This window comes from Ahaetulla prasina, chromosome 6 (genome assembly GCF_028640845.1).
Source record: "Ahaetulla prasina isolate Xishuangbanna chromosome 6, ASM2864084v1, whole genome shotgun sequence".
NCBI classification, from domain to species: Eukaryota; Metazoa; Chordata; class Lepidosauria; order Squamata; family Colubridae; genus Ahaetulla; species Ahaetulla prasina.
The window spans coordinates 40,184,566-40,199,812 of record NC_080544.1 but is presented as its reverse complement, the minus strand read 5'-3'; the positions used below and the strand labels follow the sequence as shown (position 1 = coordinate 40,199,812).

General features: G+C 36.6%; 1 protein-coding gene across 8 annotated transcripts in view; it reads right to left on the bottom strand.

Moving 5' to 3' along the window:
• Positions 1-15,247, bottom strand: part of EBF3 (EBF transcription factor 3) — a 207,855-nt gene that overhangs the window by 141,208 nt on the left and 51,400 nt on the right. The window lies entirely within an intron of this gene.

Genomic DNA, 15,247 nt, shown 5'->3' with positions numbered 1-15,247 from the left:
TTGCAAGCAGCTGCTGTTAGTAACAGACTGTCTTACCAGTCTGAGCCACCACAGGCCCTGGCTTCCCCATTGACTTTGCTTGTCAGAAGGTCTCAGAAGCTGATCACATGACCCCCAAGGCACTGCAACTGTCATAAATATGAGTCAGTTACCAAGCATCTGAATTTTGATCATGTGACCATGGGGATGCTGCAGTGGTTGAAAGTGTGAAAAACGGTCATAAGACACTTTTTTCAGTGGCACGGTAACTTTGAAAGATCACTAAATGAATTGTCGTAAGTCAAGGATTACCTGTAGCGTTTAAATTACAAACCTGCATGACATTTCAATTTTGGCTACTAGTTATATACTTGCACAACCATTATTTCGCACAGAAATTATTTTCAAAAATAAATAGGTTTCCCAGAAATCCTAATGCAAAAACATGGCAAAAGGAAATTTAGTATTTAATGTTGTTTTGCAGCAGAAATGTACTATTTTTTTAGGATCTCACTTAGAATGGTCTCTTGTACCTTATCAAAGAAGACAAGAATTGTTTAAATAGGAAAAGGCCAAAACTAGTATGAATATTGCCAACTCCTGCAAATTTGAAAATAATCTAAATGATTTTTTTTTTATACAGCAAAAGTAAGTTAAAAAAAACTTTAAGAAATTACTGTAAAATGATTATTCTAGCAAGCACAGAACACTGGTTTCCAAATAACAGAATATAATTAAAAGTTAGATTTCTCTGGCCAATTATAAGCTAAGTAAAGCTACAGGTATTGGTAAACCAGAATGCATTTTAAGATTCTAAAGGATTTTAAAAAGCAAGATAAACCTACTAATAATTAATTCAAATATCACACATTTGAATTCTCATAATATTTTCCTTAAATTTCCATTGAGAAAGAACAGCCATAATATCTGGTCTCTGATAATGAAAATACATAATGATTTCAGATATGTATATTAACTTAGATAAACATGTGGCAAGTATGAAAGTGGCAGGAAAAAAAATCCAAAACAAAAATATTGCATGTTAACAAAAAGGGTCATCACCACAAACGTATTTCTTCGTTTTGTGTGTCACATTTATCTGTTCAGGTTTAGCATTATGTAAGTCCATCTTTAAGCTTAAAAAATGTCCTTGAAAAAAGCCAATTCAACCATCCAGCATAAAGCATCGGGATAGGGCAGTGACGGCTAATATTTTTGTCCTCGCATGCCAAAAGCGGGGGGAAGCGCAGGGGGGGGTGTTGCATCACACATGGCCACACCCATAATTCAATGTGCCCTGCCCCTCTGTGCATGCGCACGTGACCTCCCCACATGACCACTTTTGTCATGTTATAGCATGGTGGGCCCGGTAGGCCCGCTTTTCGCCCTCCCCAGGCTCCAAAGACTTTCTTGGAGCCTAGGGAGGGCAAAAACACCTTCCCCAAACTCGGAGGTGCTTCAGGGGCCGGAAATGGCCCATTTTTCGAAGACCCAAAAATCAGTTGGCATACCAGAGCTGAGCTAGGGCAATGCTCATGTGCCCACCGATATGGCTCTGCATGCCACCTGTGGCACGCGTACCATAGATTCGCTATCACGGAAATAGGGACTAGGAACATTTTCAAAGGCTGAGCGTACCCCATAATCTTCCAAACATTATTTTGGTCTCATAGCATGACATTAAATGTAATATAATGAACACAGAAAGATTTGAAATTACAGTATGCATTTGACAGAGATAGCTATAAACAGAATGTGCAATAGGAATGTAGAGTACATATAATATAGGGGTGTCAAACTTGATTTCATTGAGGGCCACATCAGGGTTATGGTTGATCTTGGAAGGTCAGGAGGGTGACTGGGATGTGTGTGGTCATGGTGGGTGTTTGACCCAGGCTCAAAATGTGCTTTTTCCCTTCTCGGCTTTCTTTCCACAGTATTCCCCGGCCTCAGCAGCACTCAGCCATCCAAAAACGGCAGTGCAGAGGCCCCGCAAACCCTCCCCCCTTGGCCCATTTTTGGCCTACCTGGCCTCCAGAAGCACTCTGCCAGCCAAAAATGGGCCGCACACAGCCCCACTGCAGCCTGCTTTGGCTGGCAGAGGCACCAGGGGCCAGTTCTTTGATATTTCCAGGCTGACCTGTGGGCCAGATTTAAGCACCCTGTGGGCTGGATCCAGCCCTAAACCCTTGAGTTTGACACCCCTGATATAATACATTGCCTTTCTCTTTGCAATTAAAAGTTAACATGTTAATACAGAAAGAACTAACTTGGAACAAGGCTGTAGGAGAAAACCAGGCTGAACCCAAGGGAGGGATCAAACAGATCATCAATCTCAGGTCCCTTTATGCCCAGAAGAGAACTAAGTCCAGCCCACCTTGAATTCCATTGACTCTTATATATCGCCAATTTGCTTTGACTGTTAGTAGATCAGATTCTTGTAGAGAGCTTAAGCTTGCAATAAATCTTTATATTCATTTGAACTGCCTGGATTTCCTGATTTGCCCATGCTTGACAAAGGCTTTGTTTTGTTTTGTAATATGTGCCAAGACGTAGTATGCATGATAAGATTATAGAAGAATCTCTAAATCAGTGTAAGCATAAATCACAAATCCAATATGGAGTAGTAAGAATCCCAAATAAGATACCATTTGGCCATGGCATTTCCTATTTCAGTTATTGTTCAGTAAGTAGAAGCATTTTATAATTTTGGCTGATCCAAAAAAAATAAAAAATAAAAAAAACTAAGAGGAATAGGACCACTTAGTTTTTGGATAAAAGAACACCCAAAAATCTCAGTAATATACAATCTCAGGAATGTATATGAGAATATACATTCTCACTTAACAACCATTCAGAGTTCTGATTGACTAGTTCAGGGCTACTTACAACCTGGATTTGAACTTCTGATGCTGCACCAAGTCACATAATTGTATTTTGGGAGCTCAGTAATTGGACTTCATTCACAACCATTTACAGGATCTTGTGATCATGTGACCATAATTTACATATTTTGATGGAAACCAGTATTTATCATCAGTTTCTGGCAAAAAAAAAAAAAAAAGCTCATCGTGGGCAATGGATTCACCCGCAATGACCCCTGCAAAAAGGTCGTAAAAGCAGGTGTGCAGTCACATGATGATCTGCTTAAAAACTAGAGCAGGGGTCTGCAAACTTGGCTCTTTTAAGACTTGTGGACTTCAACTCCACAACAGATGGCTGACGAACTCTGGGAGTTGAAGTCCACAAGTCTTAAAAGAGGCAAGTTTGCAGACCCCTGAACTAGAGCAACTTACACCTGTAATTACAGAATCAATTATAATTGTGTCAAGAACAACCCATAGATTAAACCAGAAATTTAAAAAAAAATCATAGAAAAATCTCTTCCTTGCGTTGCCATGTAACCTGGTCAGGAATTTAGTTCAGCCCAAGAAAGTTTTTAGTTATTTTTCCATTTTAGGTATCAACATTAGATTTGATATCCAGTGAGAATGGGTAACAGGAATAATGCAAATGCAACTGATACTAGAATATATGAGAATATTATTTCTTAGTAATATTTAGAAAATATTTTAAAAGCAATGGTATAAATTAGCTTGGTGAATGTCAGCATTTCACCTGAATGTTTTTTTAAAAAAATCTATCTACCTGAAAGGGATATCTTAGGTATTTTTGCCAATTCTCCTGTTTCACTGTAATTGAGGAAGTTGAAAATTATGCAAAGGAATATAAAAAATATTACTACTTATAATAGGAGGGTTCAGAAAGAAAGACATGAATTTTAGAATTCACATTTTAAAATAACTCTCACACAAAAATGTGCATAGAAACCTGTTCAAAAAAAAAATCACTCGCACGGTTTCTTTTCTCTATCATAGCTAACAGAGCAAGCAAGATAGCGTTCTGTAATCCCCCCCCCAAAAAAAAATATATAAAAAGCATTTAAAAATACAATGTGCAAAAGGGGAAGGGATCAACTGAGCTGGGAGGATGGAAGGCTGGAGGTTTCAAACCTCCTCTCTCAAAAGCCCCCTAACTCTTTTCACCTTGACCCCACCTGTTGCAATACAGCTGCTTGGTTTTTACTGCTGCCATCACCTATCAATGTGTCACACTTGGCATCTTTCCCCAGCCCCATTATTTAAAAGAAATTGGCTTCCTTCTCTAAGGCAGAGAGTTATGTAAGAAGATAGTTCAGCCCATTATCCACCCACCCTCATTCCCCAATTTAGGAGAGAAATCAATCACGCAACCTAAAATATATGATAGACTACCTGAAACTTGATTTACAAAAATGCATGCAATGCCATCCACTATAATCAATAATAATAATAATAATAATAATAATAATAATAATAATAATAATAATAATAATAATAATAATAATAATAATAATAATAATAATAATTTAATTTGTATACCGCCCTTCTCCCGAAGGACTCAAGGCGGTGAACAGCCAAAATAAAATACAAAAGAAACAATACATACAATACTAAAAAACAACCCTTAAAAAACTTATTCAAATGGCCAAATTTAAAATGTAATAACACCCTATAAAATTGACAGAAATTTCAAACCCATAAAATCAAATTAAAAGTTTTAAAAATCAAGCCAGTCCAGCAAGGCGGAATAAATAGGTTTTAAGTTCGCGGCGAAAGGTCCTAAGGTCAGGTAGTTGTCGAAGTCCAGGGGGAAGTTCGTTCCACAGGGTAGGAGCCCCCACAGAGAAGGCCCTCCCCCTGAGGGCCACCAGTCGACATTGTTTGGCTGACGGCACCCTGAGGAGTCCCTCTCTGTGAGAACGCACCGGTCGTTGGGAGATAGAGGACGGCAGTAGATCAATATGCTAGGGTGGGAGTTTTATTTATAAATTAGTTTTCAACTCTCAAGAAGTTAATACAAACAAAATAAAACATCTTAGACACAATCTAACATTAGGCATAATGCCTTTCTTGTACAAACTGGTAAGAACAAGAAGGCAATAAAATTGAAGTAGCATACAGACAAATAAAAATTCTCCTTACTGTAGGTAAACCTGGTTACTTATTTCTTCCTAAATAGAATCCTCCTGAAGCAAAAAAAAAAAAAAAATCCGCTGATACACCCCACTAGTTTTCCCAGCTCAGATACAATAACTTCTTCTGTTCCCTGGAGTTCTGCCTCTAGTCTTTTAAAGCTTTATCCTATCCTGGAGAGAGAGTGATTGGGTGATCTGGCAAAAACATCTCTGCCTACTAAGTGACAAACAACATCTTTTCCGGTTGGACTGAAATTCAGACACTGGGTGGCTGTCAGTGAATGCAGATGGACGTCTGCATCCTGCACATACACTTACAACGAAACTGAACCTTCATCCTGACAACTCCCCACCATTCTCCACCGAAAGTGCCTTATACACTGTAAGCCGCCCTGAGTCTTCGGAGAAGGGCGGGGTATAAATGTAAACAACAACAAAAAAAGACCAGGAAAATGAAATTTCAGTACTAAGAGATCCTTATATTTTTACAGCTGTAATATTCACATTCAACTCTAGAATGCTAGAACAGTTCTCTGAACAATATCTTCCAAAGCTGCATGAGATTGCGCCCATGTATTCACAAGAATAATGTACACAGATACTCAGCTTATTGTCCTGGGAATCCAGAAAAAAGATGAATTAGGTATATAAGCTACTGCATATATGCAGGTAGTGCTTTAAAACTTGTATGGCTTCAAATAGCTTCATTTTCTATCTATTTTGTTCACATACTTAAGTCTGCTTATAAGACAAAAATGTAAGTCTGCTTACAAGACTATTCAGCCACCTGTACTGAGAGGGCCTTCTTCTGCCTACCTCTATTGTTGTCCATTGAACAGAACAATAGCTTTCAATCTCAACAGCATGGAAACTAGCAAAATATCTTTAAATCTTCCTTGTTGTTTGTCACTATTCAATCCTAGCTGTCTAAGGTTGATTTATTGAACCAAGTAAGACCTATATACAATATATTTCTAAATAAAGAACTCTGGTTCTATGTGTTAAAATAGTCTACCTTAATACATAGATCTAGTTTGACCAACCTCCTGCTTCTTAAAGTGTGTTTCTTAACCAGTGTTATGAAAACACCTGAGATGGCTCAAGACTCTCTCAAGGGTCAGTGAAATCAAAATTATTTGCCAGAAGATTGAAGATATTTGCAAAAGAATTAAACAATGTAACTCCTTTCACATTTATTTTTTATTTGTTAAAATAAATTGGATTTTTATGAACAATATTTATGTTAATATTTAATAGGTTTAATATTATTATATTTACATGTCAATAATTGTTCTATAAATGGATCCTTTTTAATTTTTAGCACAGTAGATATTGATAAATATGGCCCCCACATACAAAAACTCTTTTGGGGGCCTCCATCTTTTTCAAAAAGTAGAAAGGAGTCCTGACAGAAAAAAGCTTAAGAAACATTGTTTGGGATTTTATTTACTTATTTTATTTGTTTTATTTACTTATAATTGTGTACCTTTCTAATTTCTTTATAATCTGCTTTCAGCCTTTCTTAAACTGTTCCTTGTAATTTGTTTTGTTGGCTTACTTGGTTATTTCTGCACTTTTATATTGCTAATGGTTGCACGTTACTGTTTGAGCTGTAGAGCAAGAGATCACTCACTGATGGGATCAAATTTACCAGCGTCCTATCTCTGGTAAGACTAAAGGGTGGTGACAAATACAGGGAGAAGGAAAAAAGAAAGTATAGATTGCCAATGAGTTGAAGTACACAAAAATGGCTGATTTGTTTTCTATAACTGAGTTCACATAGTCCAAAATACTTCCAGGTGATACAGCCTACACCTTCACTGAAGATACAATAAGCCATGGGACATAACATGTGACCTAGAATGTGCCTAGATACAGCTGCAAATTCCTGGTGACAATTCCCCTGGGCACGAGAGTGAGAAAAATGTATCACTGCAATTGCATTGCAGCTGTATTGAGTTTGCCCCAGGTCATCTATTACATCTTCCATGTGACTACAAGCATGTGGTTAAGGACAGGCCAAGCTGCATTAAATGCAAGTCTTTTGGGCCATACACTGATCCAGATAATTAAAAAGAAAAATCCAGTTCACATACTAAACTCCTTCACCTAAGATAATAATACAAAATAAAATGCATACATTTTTTTAAAAATGTGCAAAAGAAACAAGTGGATTATTTTACCATTCATATTAAAAACAAGGCACCAGGAAACATACTGTTTGTCAAAATATATATATCATGCCTGCACATGCAACAAAACAGACTGTTGTACCTGTTAATCATAACATACATACATGTATTTCCAATTCTAGCAAATGTATATCAGGCTGATATATTCCAAATATTCTGATTACTACAGTAATAGCAAAATGCCTTTGGTTTATCATCCACTAGACTCCTTGCATAATTAAAATTAAAGGAATATTTCAGTTAGCACACATACTGTCAACATCATAAGCTATAAATCCCCAAAGAAGTTTCAAGTCTTTTTAATATGCATAGTCCTTTTTTAGGATTTGAAAACTAACACTAATTCCAAGTATAGTTCCAGTGTAAGTGGATTGTATAGAACACAATATAAGTTAATGGAATATTACTCCAGCTAAAATTGCTATTGCCATTTGCATATACCAAACAAGGATTCAGGGAACACTGGAAAAAGTATCTTCTGAATCACTGGATAGAGAATGCCAGCCAAAACAAGCAATATCACATTTCAAAATAAACCAGATTTTTTTTTTAAAGGTTATATTTTAATATAACATATTTACATATTAAATATTTTAACTTCTTATAAAATATTAAAACTTGATTATCTTTGAATGTAAATCAGGTGTATGTTTTTGGAACTACAAATACAGCTTTTTCTTAAATAATCACAAGTTTGGTTGTTAAGTTAATAGTATAATAGTACATAAGCAGGATAGTTACCTTCTATTCTGAGTCAATGCCTCTACTAAATAAATTGAATTAAAGGAGAGTTTTTTATGTACCGTATATACTCGAGTATAAGCCGAGTTTTTCAGCACATTTTTTGTGCTGAAAAACGTCCCCTCGGCTTATACTCGGGTCTATACGGCTTATACTCATGTTTTTTTTTTTTTAAGCCCCTCGGCTTATACTCGAGTATATACGGCTTATACTCGAGTTTTTTTTTTTCTTTTTTTCACATTTTACCGGACTGAAGCCCTGCCGGTGCAGTGAGAGGGCGGGGCGGGGGAGCCGCCAGCCTTCTCAGCTGAGGGAGGGAGGGTTTCCCCAACCGGTAGGTGCCTCATTTCCCACCCTCGGCTTATACTCGAGTCCCCAGTTTACCCCAGTTTTTGGGGTAAAATTGGGGACCTCGGCTTATACTCGGATCGGCTTATATTCGAGTATATACGGTAAATCAAGAACCAATCTTATTATTTTTTATAAACAATATTTAGACTTAGCCTATCACACACAGGCATTTCATTGTCATCAGATGAAAATAAACTGATCTAATCTTCCAAGTAACTTATCATACCTCTGATCTACCAGTCATGGACATTTAATTTTGCTTGCCACTTTGTTTTGTGAAGGTGGGACTGGACCAAGGCACAGTGAAGCTGAAAGGAACAACACTGGGGAAAAAAAACAGAAGACAAAATGGTCCAATACGCAGCTTCCTATATTTCCATATTTAATGTTACAAAGTACCTCAGGTGTTGTTGAAAGAAAAATTATGTAAGATTTATACAATTAAAGGAAGGGATATTGACCTCACTATAAGAGTGCAAATAAATGGATTAATGGTCAAAATGCACTATTCTATATGGAATAGTAGGAAATGTGATTTAAATAAGTAAAGTTGAGAATAAACGGAAGATTTAGTAAATGATTCAACACCTAGCAGGGGATTCAGACAATGATATGTGATATTCCGCTTTGGTTTTTTAAAAAGATGTTTAGAAATAAATGTATAAGGAATGCTTTTAGTAATAGTAAAGGGATATTGATTAAGGACATGAATGTGTGTCTTTTATATGCAGGTGAAGCTGTGTTGTTGTCTATGAACCTGAATGATTTCCAGTGAATGTTAGACAGAATGTATAATGCAGCTAGGAGTAAGGCTCTGAAAATAAATGCATAAAAAACCAAAGTAGTTGTGTCTAAAAGGAAAAATGAAGTAGAATAGCAGGTAGATTAATTAGTATATTTAGGATGTTTTCTAAATATGTAGAACTGGATGTAGAAATATTAAGGCATGCAAATAAAATTAAGTATCTCATTCTGGGGAAGAGTATTCATTAAAAAAAAAAAGGTTGATTCTTCCCACTTTGTTATAAAAGAACTAAACTTACAATGTAGATTCACTCCTCTGCTCAGCCTAAAAATTTGTAATTGTATTATAAATGCAACTTAAGGAATCCATACAGTTTAAGAGGTTGGAAAGAGCACTTGAAGTTTTAACTATACATCAGAAGAATTTTACAGGAAGCCATAATTATGACCTGGCAATATTATTTGACTACATAAGTACATAGCAGGGTTAGAAACACTATCATCATCATTTCATAGCTGATATATATGAGGCAGGGAAACCTAATTTTGGTGACATATAATCATTTTCCGAAGTCTTTGATTAAGAGTTCAAACCTGAACTTTTTAATGCAATATCGCCTGAAATACTAGGCAGAGATTGTAAAGAGAAGTTTTATTCTCCTGTTTGGGATTAGAATATATAATAACAGAGATGGGAGGGACTTTGTAGGTCTTCTAATCCAACCCCCTGCTCAGGCAGGAAACCCTGTACCAGGGGTGTCAAACTGGCAGTCCAAGGACCAGATGTATCACACACAGGCCACGCTCACCCCAGCTCACTCCACAAAAGGAGAAATGTCACAATATATCACATGATGGCAATGTGATGCTGCGAGTTTGACATCTGTGCCCTATACTATTTCAGAAAAATGGTTGTCCAATCTCTTCTTAGTTTTAGAGCATTCACAACTTCTGGAGGCAAGTTGTTCCACTGATTAATTGTTCTAACTGTCAGGAAATTTATTCCTAGTTCTAGGTTGTTTTTAGATTCTGAGAGTAATCTAGTAAAAAGTAATCTAGATTGCTAGATTACTTTTTAGTAGTCTTATTAATCCAGGCAAAAGTAAAGCATATAAGCAGGGAAGGAATACACATACACATAGGCTTACTCGTACATTAATACAGTGAAGAATTTGATTAAATTATCTATAATTCAACACACACACATACACCCCTCCAAAAAACAAAGCTTCATATATATCTTCAGTTGAAGGACTCTAATTGGCTTGGATGGTAACTATTCCTTTTTAGCCTTTTAATTAATGAGAATGCCTTGCCTATAAACAGAACCTGTTAAGATACAATTTAATTTTTTTTGCCACTTAACTTCAATGCCCCCCAAGATGTCCTGTCCTCATATCTCCCATGCATCTTTTTATATAAACTAATATGATCTACAACTTATTTTAAGATCCAGGACAAGTGTTAACTTCTAAAACACACACAGTTTGTGTTCTTGAAAAGGGTAAGAAATACTGACCTTGCAATTTTAAGGTACACATGCTAGAGTATGTACCTTTAAGAAATATATTTTGTACATTCGGTATATAACACTGCACTTTTCTTCTACTTGGATATAATTTTAAAAGAAAATATATCTTAACCCCTATTTATTTTTAAATGATGGTAAAATATTTAATATGCCCAAAATGTAAGATATGAAGTAACAAACACATCTGTCAACTCATATCATCAAACAACACTTATTGTGCAGCCATAGTTATTTTTAGTTCCAACTCACTGAGAATCCTAGACAAGATTTTCAATTATTATTTCATGCACAGATAGCCTCATTCAGGTCTTCTGTCTCACTGGAAAGGGTACAGAACAGGTTTCTTAGGATCTTATTCAAAGTCCCATGCTGTGTCTCAAATGTGATTCTACATTGCCGTGTGACACATGTTTAGAATTGCAATATTGCAGGCTGAATCTGCTCACAGTCAGAAGTTCGATACAGACCGTATCAAACTTGACTCTTCTATCCTTCCAAGGTCAGTAAAATGAGGACCCTGATTGCTGGGGTCAATTTACTGATTCTGTAATCCTAAATGCTATTGCTATTACTAAGTGCTATTGCTACATTACAAAGGTGGCATGTTGTACCTTGATGAAGGTATTTTTTTCTTTTTCTTTTATGTACACTGAGAGCGTATGCACCAAAACAAATTCCTTGTGTGTCCAATCACACTTGGCCAATAAATTCTATTCTATTCTATTCTATTCTGTTCTATTCTATTCTATTCTATTTAGTGTCTAGAAACATATTTTCCCATAATGGACTAAACTATTCTTCTTCCTAGCCAATCTAATTCCTTAGGTCCCTCGCAATAAATTCATTTCTTCCTAGGAGCTAAGGTGATATATGAAAAACTGGGACTTTTTTTTTTTTTTGCTTTAACCCAAGGGTACATGTTGGGACAAGAGCATACAGCAGAAACAATTACCGTATATACTCGAGTATAAGCCGAGTTTTTCAGCACGTTTTTTGTGCTGAAAAACGTCCCCTCGGCTTATACTCGAGTATATACGGCTTATACTCGAGTTTTTTTTTTCTTCTTTTTTTCACATTATACCGGATGGCGCAAACTTGGCGGGCTTTTGCATTAGCGCGGGGAAGCCCTGCCGGTGCAGTGAGAGGGCGGGGCGGGGGAGCCGCCAGCCTTCTCGGCTGAGGGAGGGAGGGTTTCCCCGACCGGTAGCTGCCTCATTTCCCACCCTCGGCTTATACTCGAGTCCCCAGTTTACCCCAGTTTTTTGGGGTAAAATTGGGGACCTCGGCTTATACTCGGATCGGCTTATATTCGAGTATATACGGTAAGCAATGTTTCAAGGATATCAATATTCAAACAGACTTGTCTGTCCACAAAGACTAATTTTTGGAATACCTTGCACTCCTTACACACCTGCTAGATATTTAAACTAAAGCCATGTTTTAAAATTTGGGAGAGTCCCTAAACTTTAATATGGTTCAGTGGGTTTCTGTCAGTATTTTTAGACCAGAGATATAAAGGGATTCCATTAAATCCAGACACTGCTCATATGGTGAAGGAGTCATAAACATCTCCAAATATGCCTTACTGTATTGTTCATTTTATGCCAATACTCTCCATGAGTTGCTAATTCCACACCTAATTAAATATCCTGGCCAATCTGATCAGTTCTGTTTAAATCTCTTACTCTCAAATTAAAATGACTCAATTTCCTAATGTGTTGGCGAATTCTGTCATCTAATATGTAAGATGCACAGCAGTTTGACTGAAAAATCTGTTACTTAACTAGCTAATCCATGTCAATTTTATGCATCCAAGTGTTTTATGGACTGGTCATTGGCTTCAATAAAGATTTGATACTGATATTCTTGAATATGGCCCCCAATCACATAGTGCTGTACTTGCTATCTGTACTTGTACGGCCAAATCTAAAATGGAATTAATGTCTCTAATTATCTCTGTAGATGACCCACCCATGTAGAGATTACATATTCTCACCCACATACAATAAATAGTAAATAATATCAATACAATAATAAACTAATATAAAGGCTCTGGAAGTGGCAAGCAGTAGAATGTAAGTAAAATAATCCTTCAAAAGAAATGATATTAAACAAACTGTATAATATCAAATCAGTGATATCTGTTGTAGGGAGTTAGCAAGGAAATTAGCTGTAAAACTAGCAATTATTTTGGAACAGCAGTGAGAAAATTCAAAGATCCCAAACAACTGGGGAAAGGTAATGGATGAATTGCATTATAAGGAAGGATTAAAAGAGATTAAATCCGTATAACTTGGATAAGCGTCAAACAAAGCATGAATATGAAAAATACTTCAAAGGAAAACCAGAAAAATAATAATAATTATGCATATCATACAAGGATGGGGCGGGGGGGGGGAATAAGGATTTCAAAATGCATGGGAAGTTTCCATGATGATGCCAAACTATTTGATACATTTTATTGGCCAACATAATTGAAATTAAACTGCAATATAAAAAATATATCATATAAGAAAGACCATCAGATTGGATAGTCCGAATATAAAAATACAGAACTGCAAAAACATGAGATGCAAAATGTGCATGGGGTAATTTAAGACATATGATACTTAGGAGACTGTTTGAGTTATAGGTTTTCTAAGTAGCTTCCCAGTATGCAAATAATAATGGGGACTGATAAGAAAGGTAATTTTTTACATAATCATTCCAAAACTATGTAAGGAAAAGATACCAGTTATCATAAAAAACCCGATGTGATATTAAAGAAATCAGAGCAAAATAGGAATACATTAATAGAATGAAGATAAAGTACAGGTAATCCTCAATGTACGACCACAATTCAGCCCAAAATTTATGTCGTTAAGTGAGAAATTTGTTAAGTGAATTTGTCCCATTTTTTCTTGCCACATTTGTTAAACAAATCACTGCAGTTGTTAAATTAGTAACATGGTTGTTAAATGAATCTGAGTCCTCCATTGACTTTGCTTGTCAGAAGGTCCTGAACACTGCAACCATCATATGAGTCCACCATATGAGTCTGTTGCCAAGCATCTGAATTTTGATCCCCTGACCATAGAGGTGCTGCAATGATCATAAGTGTGGAAAATGACGATAAGTCACTATTTTCAGTGCCATTGTAACTTTGAACAGGCACTAAATCAGCGGTTCTCAACATGTGGGTCGTGACCCCTTTGGGGGTCGAATGATGATTTGCCAGGGCTCGCCTAAGACCATCGGAAATATGGGAAGTATACTTGTGAGTCGAAGAATCGCGCTCCAATGGTTGACTCCACAAGCCAGCTGCAGGCTCTTCAAATCGCTAGTCGAATTCGGCTACAGGCGTGATGAATTAAAAAAGAGAGAAATCTTTGCTCTGATGTCTCCCTCTCAAGCCAGCCGCAATCACTCCCAATCACTAGCCTAATCTGGCTTCAGGCACGATAAACTTAATAGGGGAGGTGTCTCCGCTTTAATGCCTCTGTCCTCAAGGCAATCGCAAGCAGTTCAGATCGCTAGCCAATACGGCTTCAGGCACAATAAATTCAAAATGAAAATAATTTTACGGTTGGGGTCGCCACCACATCGTGGGGAATTGTATTAAAGGGGTCGCCACATCGTGGGGAATTGTATTAAAGGGGTCGCAGCACTATAAAGGTTGAGAACCACTGCACTAAATGAACTGCTATAAGTTGAGGACTATCTCTATAGCTACTACGTTTTAGCTGCTCTATAGCTACTACGTTTTAGCTGCTGTAAGTTGACAAAAAATGTGTATAGATAACAAGTACCGTATTTTTTGGAGTATAAGACGCACCTTAGTTTTTGGGGAGGAAAATAAGAAAAAAGCTGATTGGCAGGTGGATCGGCCTCCTGGAATACCTCCAATCAGCTGTTCCCAGAGGTGAATTTTAGCAACAGGTTCCTTAGTTGCGACTCTGTGCCTTGCTTTTTTTTTTTTTTGCTTTTTTTTTTGCTTTTTTTTCTGCCTCTGAAAGTTCTGAAACTCTGCTTCAGAAAAAACTTTTGTCAGCCTCTGAAGCTCTGTTTGGGGAGTTCTTTTCTGAGCTTCGTTTCTGATGCTTTTTTCAGCATCTGAAACTTTTGTTTGAGAGGCTGGGCGGGGCTACATTCAGAATATAAGACGCACCCACATTTTCACCCTCTTATACTCCGAAAAATATGGTAATCCTGATTTGCAGAAATCAATTTAATAATTTCATTGCCATATTAGTTACTTATAATTTCTATGAAAGTTCACCAATAATTTGCCAAGTATCTGTTTCTGTCCATTGCAGGCCAATTTTATAAATCTGTTTTTAAATTCCTGTTCAACGATGCTAACCTAAAATGACATCTGGTGGATAATATTAACATGGCAAGAACTAGTAAGTCTCAGACTGTAAGCTTGATGGCTGACTGAGTGATCTGAAATTTATTCCAGTTTGAATCCAACTGATATACCGTAAGTAGCCATGATAGCATAACAAATTGAAAAGAAATTTGTAGCTTCAATGCATGCTTGGATTAAAGACTGTCCAAATTCAATATTATTATGAAAAACTGTTAAGAGGGAGAAAGCAAGGTAAGAGTTCAATACGGATAACTACTTAAATGCTATTGATTTAAATGAAACAGAAGTGCATTGGTGGATTATAGCTAAATATATGTTAATAAATAATAGGAGAATATGGC